This window comes from Equus quagga, unplaced genomic scaffold (assembly GCF_021613505.1).
Source record: "Equus quagga isolate Etosha38 unplaced genomic scaffold, UCLA_HA_Equagga_1.0 599_RagTag, whole genome shotgun sequence".
Lineage (NCBI taxonomy): Eukaryota > Metazoa > Chordata > Mammalia > Perissodactyla > Equidae > Equus > Equus quagga.
In genome coordinates this window covers 350,976-365,882 of record NW_025800286.1, presented here as the reverse complement: position 1 = coordinate 365,882, position 14,907 = coordinate 350,976, and the positions used below count along the sequence as shown (strand labels likewise).

Genomic DNA, 14,907 nt, shown 5'->3' with positions numbered 1-14,907 from the left:
TTATCTTGGAGCATGCAAGGCATCCTAGGCAACGGCCCCTCCTGCTCCCAATATCGTGTCTCCATCTGTGCCCCCGGGCGACCGGTGCCTGGCTTAGGTTGCCTCCCCGTGGAGGTCTTACTCGTCATTGGCTAACCAGCCTTCTCACCTCTGGGTCAGTTTGTTGGCAAGCCTTTTCCAGTGATTATTAACCCTTCCTGCATCAGGGGTGGCTACACTGAGCAAGTTTATTAAACTCATTGTTTTTAAAAACTTGGAGCCTTTAGGAGAATAAGTTGAATAGACATGAGGGAGTAGTTTCTATGCCCATTTTATCTCGTGGGACCCACCCATGAACATAGAAGGGAAGTATAAAATAACCCTCTTCGCAAGACAGCAAAGGGAACCTATTAGTACTGTTCCTTAGTTTGGAGGGAAGATTAAGATAAATCGTAACTGCTACCTACACTCAATTTAGGCACAATGATAAGTAAGAAATAATATCTAGAAGCTGTATTGGTGATACTACAGGGACATATGTGAAAGTACCTGAATTTAGCTCTCAGAATATTTAAATACATTTGAGTGAAAACATGGTTTCATTCAGAGTATATTTTACTGTCAATTTCTTTTTTCAGGACACCTCCCATCCTTATTCTTTAAACTGTGGATCAATGGGTTTAACATAGGGATGGCAACTGTGTAGAAAACAGAGGTCATTTTGTCCATTTCCATAGAGGAACTCTAACTGAGTCCAAAATATATGAACAAGAATGTGCCATGAAATATAGCCATAGTGGTTATTTAGGAGGCATACATAGAGAAGTCTTCGTGACTCCCCTTGGCTGAGTTCATTCTAAGGGTGGTAGTTATGATATAACTGCATGTGAGGAGGACAGTGATGATTCTGTACCCCACAACATAGCCAATGAACATGGCATCACTATCTCATTGATGGATATATGTGAAGAGGACAGGTCTAGTAAGGGTGGGATGTCACAGAAAAAGTAATTGATGATATTGGAATTGTGGAATGACAATTGAAATATGCAAAATGTGTGCGTTGTTGAATCCACCAAACCTTTCATGTAGACAATGGCCACTAATTGGGTACAAACTCTCCTGGATTTGGCAATTGTATAAAGAAGTCGACCGCTAATGGCTACATAATGGGCATGTGCCATGACAGCCAAAATGAGACATTCCACATTTTCAAAGGGCCTAAAAGAATACATCTTAATGGCACATAAACTATATGGAATTCTCTTTTTCTCAGGTAAGAAATCAACCAGCATCTTGGGAGAGACAGAGGAAGAATATCAGACACCACAGAATGACAGATTGCTCAGGAAATAATACACGGGTGTGTGGAGTCTGGGATCCATCTTGATCAGCAGGATCATCCCAAGATTGGCAATCACAGCTATGCCATAAATAAGCAGAAAGAGCATAAAAATACCCTGTTGCACATCCTGTCTGTCAGAAAGTCCTAGGAATAGGAAGTCAGTAAACACAGTGCAGTTCTCAACAGCCATCACTCAGGTCTGGAAATCCCTGGTTGTAAGAGAAGAAAATGAAAGTGGAGGGTAACATCATCTTACTATCTTAATAGTTAAACAGCTGCTCTTTTCTATTTTTTAGTAAATACAAAAAGAGATAAATAATTCTAAGTCTTCTTTAAGTAAACTGTCTCTCATGAAAATGCATCCAATCTAATATAAATTGATAAAATTATAATGATAATAACATTGTCTATATTTGCATAACACTGTAGAGTTTCAAAGACAATTTCATCAAAATTAAATCATGTTATTTTCATAGCAACCTAAGTAGTATTTATGATCACTTTTGCTATTTTTCTTTCATAGCTAAGATTTCATGTCCTCAGAGTTGAGGCAGTAATTCTTGCAATTAGTCAGTCCAAATAGCATATGTCTTCTGACAAGTTGGTTCTTTATTTTCAATGTCCTAGGAATATTGTTATATGGTGCAATAGAGAAGCATATTTAAGTGAGAGGTTCAGATAATGAATATATTCCTTTGTTATTCCCTCATAATTCAATATTGTAGAGTAGGCAAAGCTATGTCAGGCTTCTAGATACAATATGCCTCCACTTTTCTATTAACCATTCAGGTCTTATCCAGTCTCAATTAGCAAGGGAGACACATAGTCTGTGTTCCAGGATCCTCTGGATTTATTCACCAGCAAATCAGATGTGTAAGACAAATGATAAAAGTCCTCATATGTCCATAGTCACATGATGTCTGAGAGAATCATTCCTGAACTTTGCCCCCAACTCAATCCCTAGAAATTGTAATATTGTTTTCTTTAATCCCTGTTTCTCTTGAGTATCTCTGAAATATGCCTTCCTTCAGTTTAAAAGAGATGGTGGTTCTTGGCAGGTCAATTGAGTTCTATGCCCCACCGTCATATTTTCCCCAATCCAATTATATTATATATAATGTCATCCATGACCTCCTTTGTTCTGTGAGAATGCAAGAAAAGTGGAGTTGAGGGGTCAGCCCCGTGGCCGAGTGGTCAAGTTTGCATGCTCTGCTTCAGTAGCCCAGGGGTTCACTGGTTCAGATCCTGGGCGCAGACATGGCACCACTCCTCAGGCCATGCTGAGGTGGTACCTCACATGTCACAACTAGAAGGACACACAACCCAAAAACAAACATATACAACTATGTACTTGGCCGGGGGGGGGTGGGCGTTGGGGAGAAAAAGCAGAAAAAAAATGATTGGCAACAGTTGTTAGCTCAGGCACCAATCTTAAAAAAAAACAAAGAAAAAAAAGAAAAGTGGAATTGAGGGTAGATGAAGAACAGAAAAAGAACATATGCATAGCAATCTAGTGATCAATGTGCAGGTCTGCAAACCTTTGGCCTAATTTCATTTAAATATCTTTCCCTGTAGATACATCATTAAAAAAAATACTGTCCTTTAAAACTAAAAATATTTTTAAAATATATAAAGGTGCAGGGAAAATATTTAAAACAATAAAAAATGTCTAACTACCTACAGAAACCATATTTGCATTTTATTATATTCCCTGCTATCTATATATATATGAATGTAAAATAACCAGATTGAGAAAAGAAATTAAAATAGAAGTTTGTAGAATTTTTCTTACTCTCCTTTTCTTTTATAAGGAGTTTCAGTCAAAAAAAGGATAAAAGAACTAAATAACTCTAAGATATAATTCAGAGACAGACAAAAAAATATTAGCATCTGGCTCAGAACTACTGACTCCTTTGTTATATGCAGTTCTGTCTACATGAGGGTTCAGCATTGTCTCCTGACTGACCTGGGTTATGAACTGTCTTTGTATCTGGTCCCTGGGTGTTGAACACTTGATCTCTCAGGAATAAGTGACAGATTTACTAAAATAGCTTATCATCTGATCTTTTACAGTTAGGGAGATTGTGACAGGAAAACAGAGCACTTTTAAAACTTTTTCTTCTGTCCCTCTCTACCTTAATACCCAACATTGTACTTGTTTGCCGATGGTAAATTAATCCAATCAATGATATACTTTATATCTAGTTCACTAGCTCCTTTTAAGCATTTTGTTTTAATTTTGTAAATTACAAAACAAATACACACCCACTCATGCTGATAACACTTCCACAGACACAAACACTCTCCATTAAACACAAAATAAAGATTTTTCTAAGTAAAATTTATTTTTTGAATAAAATTTTTTACAGAAATAAAGAGTTTTGTAAAAGCAGCAAGAAACTGACCATATTCACACTGCCTAGGGACAACTAGATTTTTCTCTATATTATTTGACTTTTAATTTTTAAATAAAAATGGCACCAGAATAAATAAATATATATACATATGTATATATGCAACATATGGAATATATTCTCTGCTAATGGCCACTTGGTTTATAGACAATTCTTCATATCATAAAAGTTCTGATATGAGAATAATTCTGCATAAATAATTTGTCACAGCCAGTTGTTTCTTTGAAATTAATTCTAAGAAATGTCCTTTAGGAGCAAAGAGTTTTGACTCTGAATAAAGGCAGTGTTGGCCTTTTTACCTTTCTTAGTTGTTTCATATTATCTAATTTTCACCACATATTATTATATGTTTTATATATTATCACATGTGTTCTCAGTTGCCTGTAACAACTTCACGATATGAAACAGAAATTGAAGCACAGAGATAAGTAAATTTCTACACTCCCATAGACATCAAATTTCCCTGAATTCATAGAAATTGCTCACAATAGACTCCTGAACACACTGCCATGAAACAATTTGTCTTAAAATGTAACTCTGTTAAATGCTCTCTTTGAAAGTTAAAGTGCATTTATGTTAAAGTGATATTTGAAAATTAACAAAATTAATGACCCATGATCCTAGATTTCTAAGAGAAGTGAGACTATTCAGTTCCCATCACTAAACCAAGGTGGAATCTCAGCAGTGATTGAGGGCAAAACGGTTGTTACATTGGAAGTTAACCTGTTTTATTTTTTTCACCTGGGCATTTGAAAATAATATCGGTGTGAAAAAAAAGTGATGTGGAGAGTGGCTTCATTGCACACTTCCAGGAAACAAATAGAAAAGAAAGAAATTGCTGCCCTTTGATGTTGTGCAAGCTGGCAGCTTTGGGGATAATCTCTGTATTGTCCATTCATTGAGCAATATTTTGTCATTGTGTGAATCATTGCTCTACCGTTACCAGCATAGGTGGGATGTGTTCCTTAAATGCCAACAGTTGATTGATATTCCAAGAAAATGTATAATAATCATGTACATTAAGCTGTACAATGTAAGTCTTAATGCTCTTAATTTATTATCACAAAATCTGAAAATACAAAATTTGTGTAAAAAACAAGAACACAATTAAGATGTGCAATGCATGTAAGAGTTTACAAATTTAAATATTTCAGTCAGTTTTGTATTTCTCCTGAAACCTTGCCTGTTATAAAAAGAAACAGATTTTGCAGTCATTTTTGTTTCCAAATAATGTGTTTGCCTAATTTGTTGTTAGGGAGTTTGCTTTCACTTTCTATAAACCTAGATTTATCTTCAGGCAAAATCCAATGAAATTAGTATATTTTTAGGTTTTGGAAAAGTGGTTTTCGTGACAATTGTTAGTGTCTTTCATAAGGTGTTGCTGCTATTTGTGTGCTGATTCAACACTAAAATACCGAAAGTACTACTGTGGGAGATATTTTTGACGCAAATCTCAAAACACCTGAGTAATTGCTAATAATCGTCCATCAGGTAAACATAAGAAAATGATGTATTTGTGGTACCTAACAGCTTAACTACAATTCTCTGCTTCTCTTGTTCACTTTTGGAGAAGGAGGAGTCATCCTTGGTCATCTTGGTCATCTTCTGATTCCTTGCATACTCATTTTCCCTCAGGTCTCTCCTGTTTCCAGGGATACCAGATTTCCTCAGGCTACACTCAGTTTAAGCAGGATAAAGACTTTATCTTCATAAACACTGTAGCCCCTCCAGACCTTGCAGTCTAATTCCTACTCCCCATTCAATCTGGAGCATGGGTAGCCATATATTGCTGAAAATTGGATAACCTAAATTACTCCCTAAAGGGTTTATGGAAATATTAAAAATTAAATAAAATAACAAAAAGCAGATGTTTAACAGCAAAATAGATAATTATTCTATGAAATATTCTATGAAAGTTGCACCATTTATTTTAGAAAAACATGCTGAACTTTAATACAAGGCATTATTAAAGATAAAAATTTATAATGATAAAGATCTGAAGTTTCTTATAAACTCGTATTGTATAGATTTTGATATTGGAAAACCTTTTTGATATGTAATGCACATATAGAACATACTTAAGTATACAGCTAGAAAAATTTTCAAACAAAAAAATGCCCTGTAACCAGGGTGAAGACTAAGAAACAGAACATTACCAGAATCACCAAAGCCTTCTACATGATCCCTCCTATCATTAATCTCTTACACTCAAGGAGTAATTACTTTCTTTACTTTTCTCATGATAGATTAGTTTCTATTTTTTGAACTACATATAAGTGGGTGCCTAAAGTATGTACTGTTCTATTGCGTGCTTCTGCAATCCATCCATGCTAGATGGATGCAATTGCAGTACATTCAACCTCGTTGTATAGTATTTATTTGTATGAAGAGAAAATTATTTGTTTATCTACTTTCATGTTTACAGGCAGTTGTTTTCACTTTTTTCTGTTAAAATAATGTTAATGTGAACATTTGTGTACATCTCTTTTGGTAGAGATAGACACTCATTTATCCTGAATATAGAAGCAAGAGTTGAAATTATGTATGACTGTGAATGTATATAAAATTTAGATTTAGTAAATATTGTCATACAGTTTTCTATAAGTATGCCAATTCACATTTCCACTATCACACTCTCAGTGTGTGAGTCTTCTGGCTTTTAAAGATCCTCTCCAATACTCAATGTTGTCTTTCATCTTGATTTTAGCCATTATGTACAGTATTTTTTTCTCAATGATTAATAAAGTTGCATATCCACTTTTATCATATGTCTCTTAATGTCAAAATGCGAAATAGAAAGCCAGTTACAGGGGTTCAGTTTGATTGTTTTGAGGGTTCTACAACTCATGCTATCAGTCTACCTGTCATCATTGCCACCTCCATTTGGGGTCAAATGGCCTACGGATGTAGTGTTTTCCATTGGTATGAAATATAGTCCCACCCATCTGTTATTCTTTTAATCACCCAAAATGGAAATGAGCATATGCATTGATAGATTTACATTAATATAGATATAGAATGTGATAGATGGATGCTTAATAAAGAATGCTCAGTTGAAGCCCCTTTTTTGACAGAGTGGAAACTGAGGTCCAAAAAGGAAAAGTGAGTTGTTGAAGATAACAGTTATAGTGAGTTGAGAGTAGTGATTCAGATCCAATTTTGTTACCATTTTTCTCCAGTTCACAGCATGTTTCTACAGAAGAATTCAAACTAGGTTAAATTTGCTGCCTCATAAGAAAGAGCCACACACTTATTTATATAGTAATATTTATTACTGTTTGGTTTAAGAATTTTGCTAATCAGCTCTCCACCAGTATGGAGTGAATGGCTTGTATCATTATACATAGACCCTAATTGTCATTACTCATTGTGCATACTTTTAGGGATATCAATGTGGAACACATATAAGGAACTACAATAAAGAAATTGATCTATGACACTGACCCATTATACAAATTACTGAAAGAGGCCTTACACTGGGAGCTAGAGATGAGAAATGGAAGCTACAAATGGTGGGATGATAGTTTGGTCAATGACTAGGGCCTGATCCATACAGAATGTATGGCTATAAAGTCTACAGAAAGTTCTACATCCAAAGATGAGGTTGAGCAGTGAGGCAGAGCATAAACGAGTGAGGAAAGTCTTCTGATAGTGACACTACACGCTGGGTTATAAATTGAAATCACAGTTGCATTACTGCAATGAAGACCCTTTAAAAGTATAATTTTATCCAAACAGGTCAGTGGTGATGTAGGGCTCTGGCTAATGTAGGCTTCCAATAAGGAAGAATGGAATGGTAGTCTGAGGGTGATGAGAACCAAATGCTTCTTCCCTAACACTGAGCAGGAAATGAACTCCAAAGTGCAAGGGTTCAACACATCTCACAGATGTTAGATTTTTTGCAGCTAAGTGTGCAATTTCAGCCATGGCCCTGGGATTGGGCCACACAGAATAACATAAAATGGGGTACTATGCATGAATATTCTAAATGCATTTCTTGATAATATGGGGGCTGGGGCTTATATCAGTAGAGCAGTTTCAAGCACCTGGCTTGGACACGAGAATGGTGTGGCCAGCATGGGGAGCCATGAAGAAACCTCTAGTCAGCTCTAACCAAGAGTGAACGCAGAGTCAGGAAAAATAAGACCTAGGGTCCCTGGGCAGAGAGCTCCAAACATGACCTGAGGCTGGGATGTGAAACTGAAATCTGACAGACTGGGTGAGCAGGCTCTAACTTAGATAAAGATGGATCTTGGAGACTCCTTTTCATGACATGATGCCATGAATTATATTATCTTTTTTTTTCATCACAGGGCTTTTATTCCTCATGGGGAGTTAGTATGATTTTTATGATCTTACAAACTTTCTTGATCAACATATATATATATCCTTATAATGTTTATATCAAACCTATGTTAAAGAGACGAGGAAACTGAGGCTTAGCAAGATTAAGTAACCTCAGATCACACAGCTAACAAGTAAATTGTAGCACATGTTTCCCCTGCTATCCAAAATTTCACTTTAGGCCCCTTCACTTTTACAAAAGACCTACATAAGTACCTGCTTTTGCTAGCTGAAAAAAATTGAAAAGGATTTCTGCTTAAGTGAAAATAAATAGCATTCAGTGTTTGTTTTGCAGGGAGCCCTTAAGAAGACAGCAGGCACCTGGAGCAATGAGAGTGATGCTGCAAACTCCATCTCTGGGAACTATATACTCAGCATAGCTTTATTTTTTTGGTGGAAGATTAGCCCTGAGCTAACTACTGCCAATCCTCCTCATTTCACTGAGGAAGACTGGCCTTGAGCTAACATCCGTGCCCATCTTCCTCTACTTTATATGTGGGTTGCCTGCCACAGCATGGCCTGCCAAGCGTTGGCATGTCACATCCAGGATCCAAACCAGCAAACCCCGGGCCACCAAAGCAGAACATGTGAATTTAACCGCTGTGCCACTGGGACAGCCCCAAAATCTCTCCCTTCTTGATCATGTTCTTAAAGGAAAACAAAACAGAAACAAACACAAAAAAATCCTCCTTTTCTGACAATGTTAAAGCTTATTAAATCAGTGTCCATAAAAGAAAAGGGAATGAAAAAACAGTAAGTGATATATTTTTTTCCTTAAGCATATATGTGAAACATGGGAGGTGAATCCAATTTTACGTAACATGAATAGATTCAATTTTATAGATGTGAACATATTTAATATGTTTTAAGTAGATTAAGTGTGGAAGGGTTTTGTATAATAATACAGAAGTCCTAATATATGAAATATTCTATGAGCAACAAAAAAATTATTTGAGATCATAAAAGAAGATACCTAAGAGTACTAAATATTTTTGTCGTAAAACTGTTCAATTAGGAATTGAAGACAAGTAACTTGCTGAAAATTGCATGTTTTTCATGTGTTGTTTCCTTCTTATGATGCTTGATGTACATGACACTCAGCACATTTTATAAACTCAAGGGATATATAAAATTAAGGAAGAGGATGTAAATGGAAAACCTGTATAACCCATTAAGCTCTCCTCTCAGGAACCAAAAAGAGTGTCTTCATGTTTCTTGACAACAACCTGAAATAAAATGAATAATTTTGACAACCTGAAAGAGTTTTATGTTTTTCATAATTGGGCTAATTGTTAATTGGTTACAGTGAGAAAAACATAAGCAATTAACAAGTTATCAGAACACATGTTAAGATAATCTAACATCCAGCTACTCAGCAATGACAACTCTTGAAATTGTGTTTAGACTATAATTACAATTAATTTCACAATTATACAGAGAGCCAATATAAATCATTACAAATGGAGTACTAATGTAAATATTACTTTGTTCTTTGGGTTTTTTTTGTTAAACACATATTTAAGTTAATAAATCTTCTTTTCAACTTAAATTGTATCAATTGGGCATTACAGTTGTTTTTTAAATATTAACCAGTATAATACTATGAACACTCCAAGGGAGATGGAGTCCTCTTCCCAAGGCCCTTTGAGAAAGAAGGTCCAGATTTGAACCCCTAACTTCCATGCAAAGTTTCTGTACAGTAGTCAATTGCACCATATCTGCTCTCTAGAGTGAGGGCAAGAAGGAAATCCACAACCTGATGTGAAGGCTGAGGTACAATATAAACCTAGAGTGGCTGATCCTGGGGTTGTCTGCTGATATAAGTGGGGCAGAATGATGAGGAATACAGGATCTGAGAAGTTCCCTATATTAAATGATCCCTGTTACTGATACTTAATCAGCCTGGCCAAAAGACAGGAAGCACAGATGGATATCATCAATGATGAAAATACTAGAATCAAGCAAAATAAAATAAAGGGGCAGAGGTTTTGTAAATTTACGAAGGTTTTTTTGCATCAATTTTCTAAGGGACACTCATTCAGTCAATATTTTGAATGGCTTCCTGGAGCCAAGCATTGTAAATAACAAATTAATAATACTGGTGAACAAGACAGACAAGGGCCTTCCATTTATGGTACTTTGAGTTAGGGCAGGAGATTTTAATTTATTTATATGTATTAATTTACTACTTGTATACTTCTAAGTGTTATGATGGAACATTTATAGGGTGATGCTAGTATTTAGGAAAGATACAAACAAACCTAACTTAATCCACTAATCCTCCATTCTATCTGAGCAAGTTTATTAAACTCAGTGTATAAAAAACTATTTGGAGCCTTAGGAGGGTAAGTTTAATTGACATGGGTGGAAGGGTTGCCCTGCCAATGCTATCTTATTGGAGTACAACCATGAACAGAGAAGGGTGGTACAAAAAGACCATATTTGCAAGTCAGCTTGTTACTACTCTTCTTTACTTTGAAGAGCAGATTCAGATCAGTAATGACTGCCCACTACACTTAACTTAGGCAAAAAGATAAGTAATAGAAAATATCTAGAAAGTGTATTGAGGAGACTACAGGAATCTATATGAAAGTACCTGAACTTCACTTCTCAGAATGTTTAAATAAATACTTTGGTAAGAAAATGTAGTGTCACCTGGAACATAACTTAGGGTCGATTGCTATCTTCAAGGCATCATTCACATCCTCCTTCGTTAAGCTGTAGATCAGTGGGTTTAACATAGGGATGAAAACTGGAGAAAACGGAGGCCATTTTGTCTATTTCCATGGTTTAACTCAAGCTGGGTTGGAAATACACGAACAGGAGCATGCCATGAAACATAGCTACACAAATTACTTAGGAGGAAAACACAGAGAAGGCTTTGTGTCCCCCTCTGCTGAGTTCTTTTAAGGATGGTAGCTAAGATGTAGCTGTAGGGGAGGAGAACAATGGTGATACTGCACCCCACAACACAGGTACTGAAAGTGAACAACTCTACCTCCTTGATGGTTGTATTTGATGTGGAAAGGGCTAGAAAGGGTAGGACATCCCAGAAATAGTGATTGATAATTTGGAATTGCAGAACGAAAGTTGAAATGTGCAAAAGTCGTTGACTGCTGAATCCACCAAACCTTCTAGGTAGACAATGGAAACTAGGTGGGTACAGACTTTACTGGAAATGGCAATTGCAGAAAGAATTGGATTGCAAATGGATGCATAATGTTCATATGCCATGACAGCCAAAATGAGACATTCCACATCTGCAAGGATCCAAAAAAAATATATCTAAATGGCACATAAGTTACATGGGATCCTCTTTTGCTCAGACAAGAAATCAACCAGCATCATGAGACAGAGAGTGGAAGAGCAGCAGGCATCACAGAATGACAAATTGCTCAGGAAATAATACATGGGTATGTGGATTCTGGCATCCATCTTGGTCTGCAGGACCATCCCTAGATTGGCAATCACAGTTACGCCATAAATCAACAGAAAGAACACAAAGAGCCCCTGCTGCACATCCTGTCATAAAGTCCTAGGAATATGAAGTCCGCAAACACAGTGAAGTTCTCAACAGCCATCAGGTCTGGAAATCCCTGGTTGTTAAAGAAGAAAATGGAAGTGGCGGATAACATCACCTTACCATCTTAATAGTTAAACAGCTGATCTTTTCTGTTTTTCAGTAATTAGAAAAAGAGACAAAGTATGCTAAAACTGCTTTAGGTAAACGGACTCTCTTGTAAAAATATCCAATTTAATATGTCATAAAATGATAATGATAATAATATGCCTACAAATGTGCAACACTGTATTGATTTTGTAAGACACTTTCATCCAAATTGAATCATTGTATTTCCACACCAACCTATGTAGTATGTATGAGGATTTTTGCTACTTCTATCTTGTAGATTAAAAACTTGATTTCCTCAGAGTTGAGGCAATAGTTCTTACAATTAGTTGATCCAGATAACCCACATGTTTTGAAAGATTTTTTTTTCAATTTTGTAGAAACATTGTTATATCCTGTTATAGATAATCATAGTTAAGTGAATGGCACAGGTAATGAATACATTTCTCTGTTTTTCCCTCATCATCCACAATTGTGGAACAGTAAGAGCTACGGCAGCTTCCAGGATATAACATTACCCTCTTTCTCATTAACCCCTCAGATCCTATCCAGCCTCCAAGAGCAAAGGATGGAGATAGATGTGATCCAGGACCTACTGGATCAGGGAGGGTGTTCACTGCTGGAGAAGAGGGTGGAATGGTCTGCATGAGTGAAGCACTAGAGGACACAGACAGGAATATCCCAGGGCTAACAAGGCTCCCTTTGACAGCTGCTGTGGCTCATAGGAGAATTTACATGATCTGTTTATTAGCAGATCAGATGTGTAAGACACATGATAAAATTCCTCATGTGTACACTGTCCTATGATGTCAGAGAGAGTCATTTTTGTACTGTATCCCATCCCAACCTCTAGAAATTTTAACATTGTTTATTGTTTTTTTGTTTTTTTATCCCTATTTCACTTGAGTGTCTCTGAAATCTGCCTTACTTTGGTTTAAAAAATGTTGATGAGAGGCCAGCCCAGTGGTGTAGTGGTTAAGTTAGGCGTGCTGTACTTCAGTGGCTTGGGTTCATGGGTTTGTATCCTGAGCACAGATCTACATTACTCATCAAGCCATGCTGTGGCAGTCACCCACATACAAAATAGAGGAAAGACTGGTACCAGTGTTAGCTCAGGGACAATCTTCCTCAAGCAAGAAGGAGAAGTTGACAACAGATGTTAGCTCAGAGCCAATCTTCCGCATCAAAAAAAAAGTATGAAAAAGAAAAAGAAAGAAAGAAAGAAAAAGAAAAAGTTTGATGACCTTTGGGAAGCCATTTGTATTCTATGTCTTACTGTTATATTTTACCCAAACCAATTAAGTTACATGTAATGTCATATATAACTTCCTCTCTTCTGTGAGAATATTAGAAAAATGGAGTTGAAGGTAGACAGAGAACAGAAAAAGAATATACGAATAACAATCTAGTGATCAATACTCAGGTCTACAAAATCTTGGTCTGAATTTATTTAAATTTGTGTCTCAGGAGATACATCATTTTAAAAACATGCTTTCCTTTAAAAATATTCAAACTATATATGAAAGTACAGGGAAGAGATTAAAAAAAATAAAAAATGTCCAACCATCTCTGTAATCCATACTTGTATTTGATTGTATTTACTGCTAACTGTGTATATGTATTTAAAATAAATTGATAAAATTAATTAAAACAAAATTTTGGAGAATATTGTATATACTCCTTTGGTTTATAACAGGCTTTCAGTGGTAAAAGGATAAAAGTACTAAGGAAATCTGAAATATAAATCAGAAAAAAATAATTAGTACCTGACCCAGTACTACTAACTCCTTTGTTGTACACTGTTCTGCCTATATGAGGGTTCAGCATTGTCTCCTGACTGACCTGGATTATACAGCCATTACTGTGTCTGGTCCCTGGGTGTCGAACATAGTCTCTCAGGAATAAGTGTCAGATGTAGTAATGTGGTTTATCATCTTATATTTCATAGAGGCAGGGTGATTGTGAAAGAAATACAGACATTTAAAAAATATGTTTGTTTTGTCCCTCTCTACCTTACTGCCCAATATTATGCTTATTTAGCAATTATTATACTTACTGCGTCAAGAAGCATTCCTTATTTCCAGTTACCAAATCCCTATACCAGTGTTTCATTTTAATACCATAGTTTACAAAATGTTTATTCACCCACTCATGCTCACAGTGTTACAAAAAACACCAGACATATTCCTATTAAACACATTCACGAAGTAAAGATTTTTGTAAAAACAGCAAAAAACTGACCATAATTACACATCCTAGGGATAACTAAAATTTGTTGTCAATATTATGGATTTTTAATTTTTAAACAAACAGGATGTCAAAATAAACAATTTTTATATGTAAATAAGTATTATGAATAGAAGCTTTGCATTTGTTTCTATGATGTACATTAGTTAAATCAATCTATCTTCTGCTAATGGCCACTTGGTTTATATATAACTTCATATCACAAAAACGCTGACATGAGTAAAATCGTACATATATAACTTATCACAGCAGGTCTTTCTTCAAAGTAAATTATTAAAAACTGAAAGTTAAGAGCAAAAAGATGTAACCTTAAATATAAAAAAATTTTGCTTTTTTACCATAGTCAGATGATTCATATGATCTAATCATCAGTACATATTATCATTTATTTTATATATTATCAAACGTCCTGGGTTTTCTCTAACAAGCTCGTTATACAATATAGAGTTGAATTAGTGTATTATATTGTGATAAGAACACAACATAAGATCCACGCTCCTAGCAAATTTTCAAGTATACTATACAGACTGTTAACTATGGGCACCATGCTGCGCAGCAGACCCCTAGGACTTATTCATCTTGCATAACTGAAACTCTGTACACATTGATTAATACTTCCCTGTTTCCCCTCCCACTAGACCCTGGCAACCACCATTCTACTCGCTGATTCTAAGAGTATGATGACAATTTTTGATTCCTCGTATACGTAGTATGATGTAGTATTTATTTGTCCTTCTGTGTGTGGCTTATTTCACTCAGCATAATGTCCTCCAGATTCATACATGTTGTTCCAAATGGCAGGAGTGATTTCCTTTTTCAAAGGCTGAATAATATTCTATTATATGTCTTTACCATATTTTCTTTATCTATTCACCCAATTATGGGCATTAGGTTGTTTCTTGTCTCTTGACTATTATAAATAATGCTACTATAAACGTGGGAGTGCAGAT

At 35.7% G+C, this 14,907-nt stretch overlaps 2 pseudogenes; both read right to left on the bottom strand.

Moving 5' to 3' along the window:
* Window positions 1–578: 578 nt before the first annotated feature.
* On the bottom strand, window positions 579–1,514 carry LOC124233989 (olfactory receptor-like protein OLF2; annotated as a pseudogene).
* A 9,219-nt stretch (window positions 1,515–10,733) lies between these two features.
* Window positions 10,734–11,663, bottom strand: LOC124233988 (olfactory receptor 1020-like; annotated as a pseudogene).
* Between the last annotated feature and the right edge of the window lie 3,244 nt (window positions 11,664–14,907).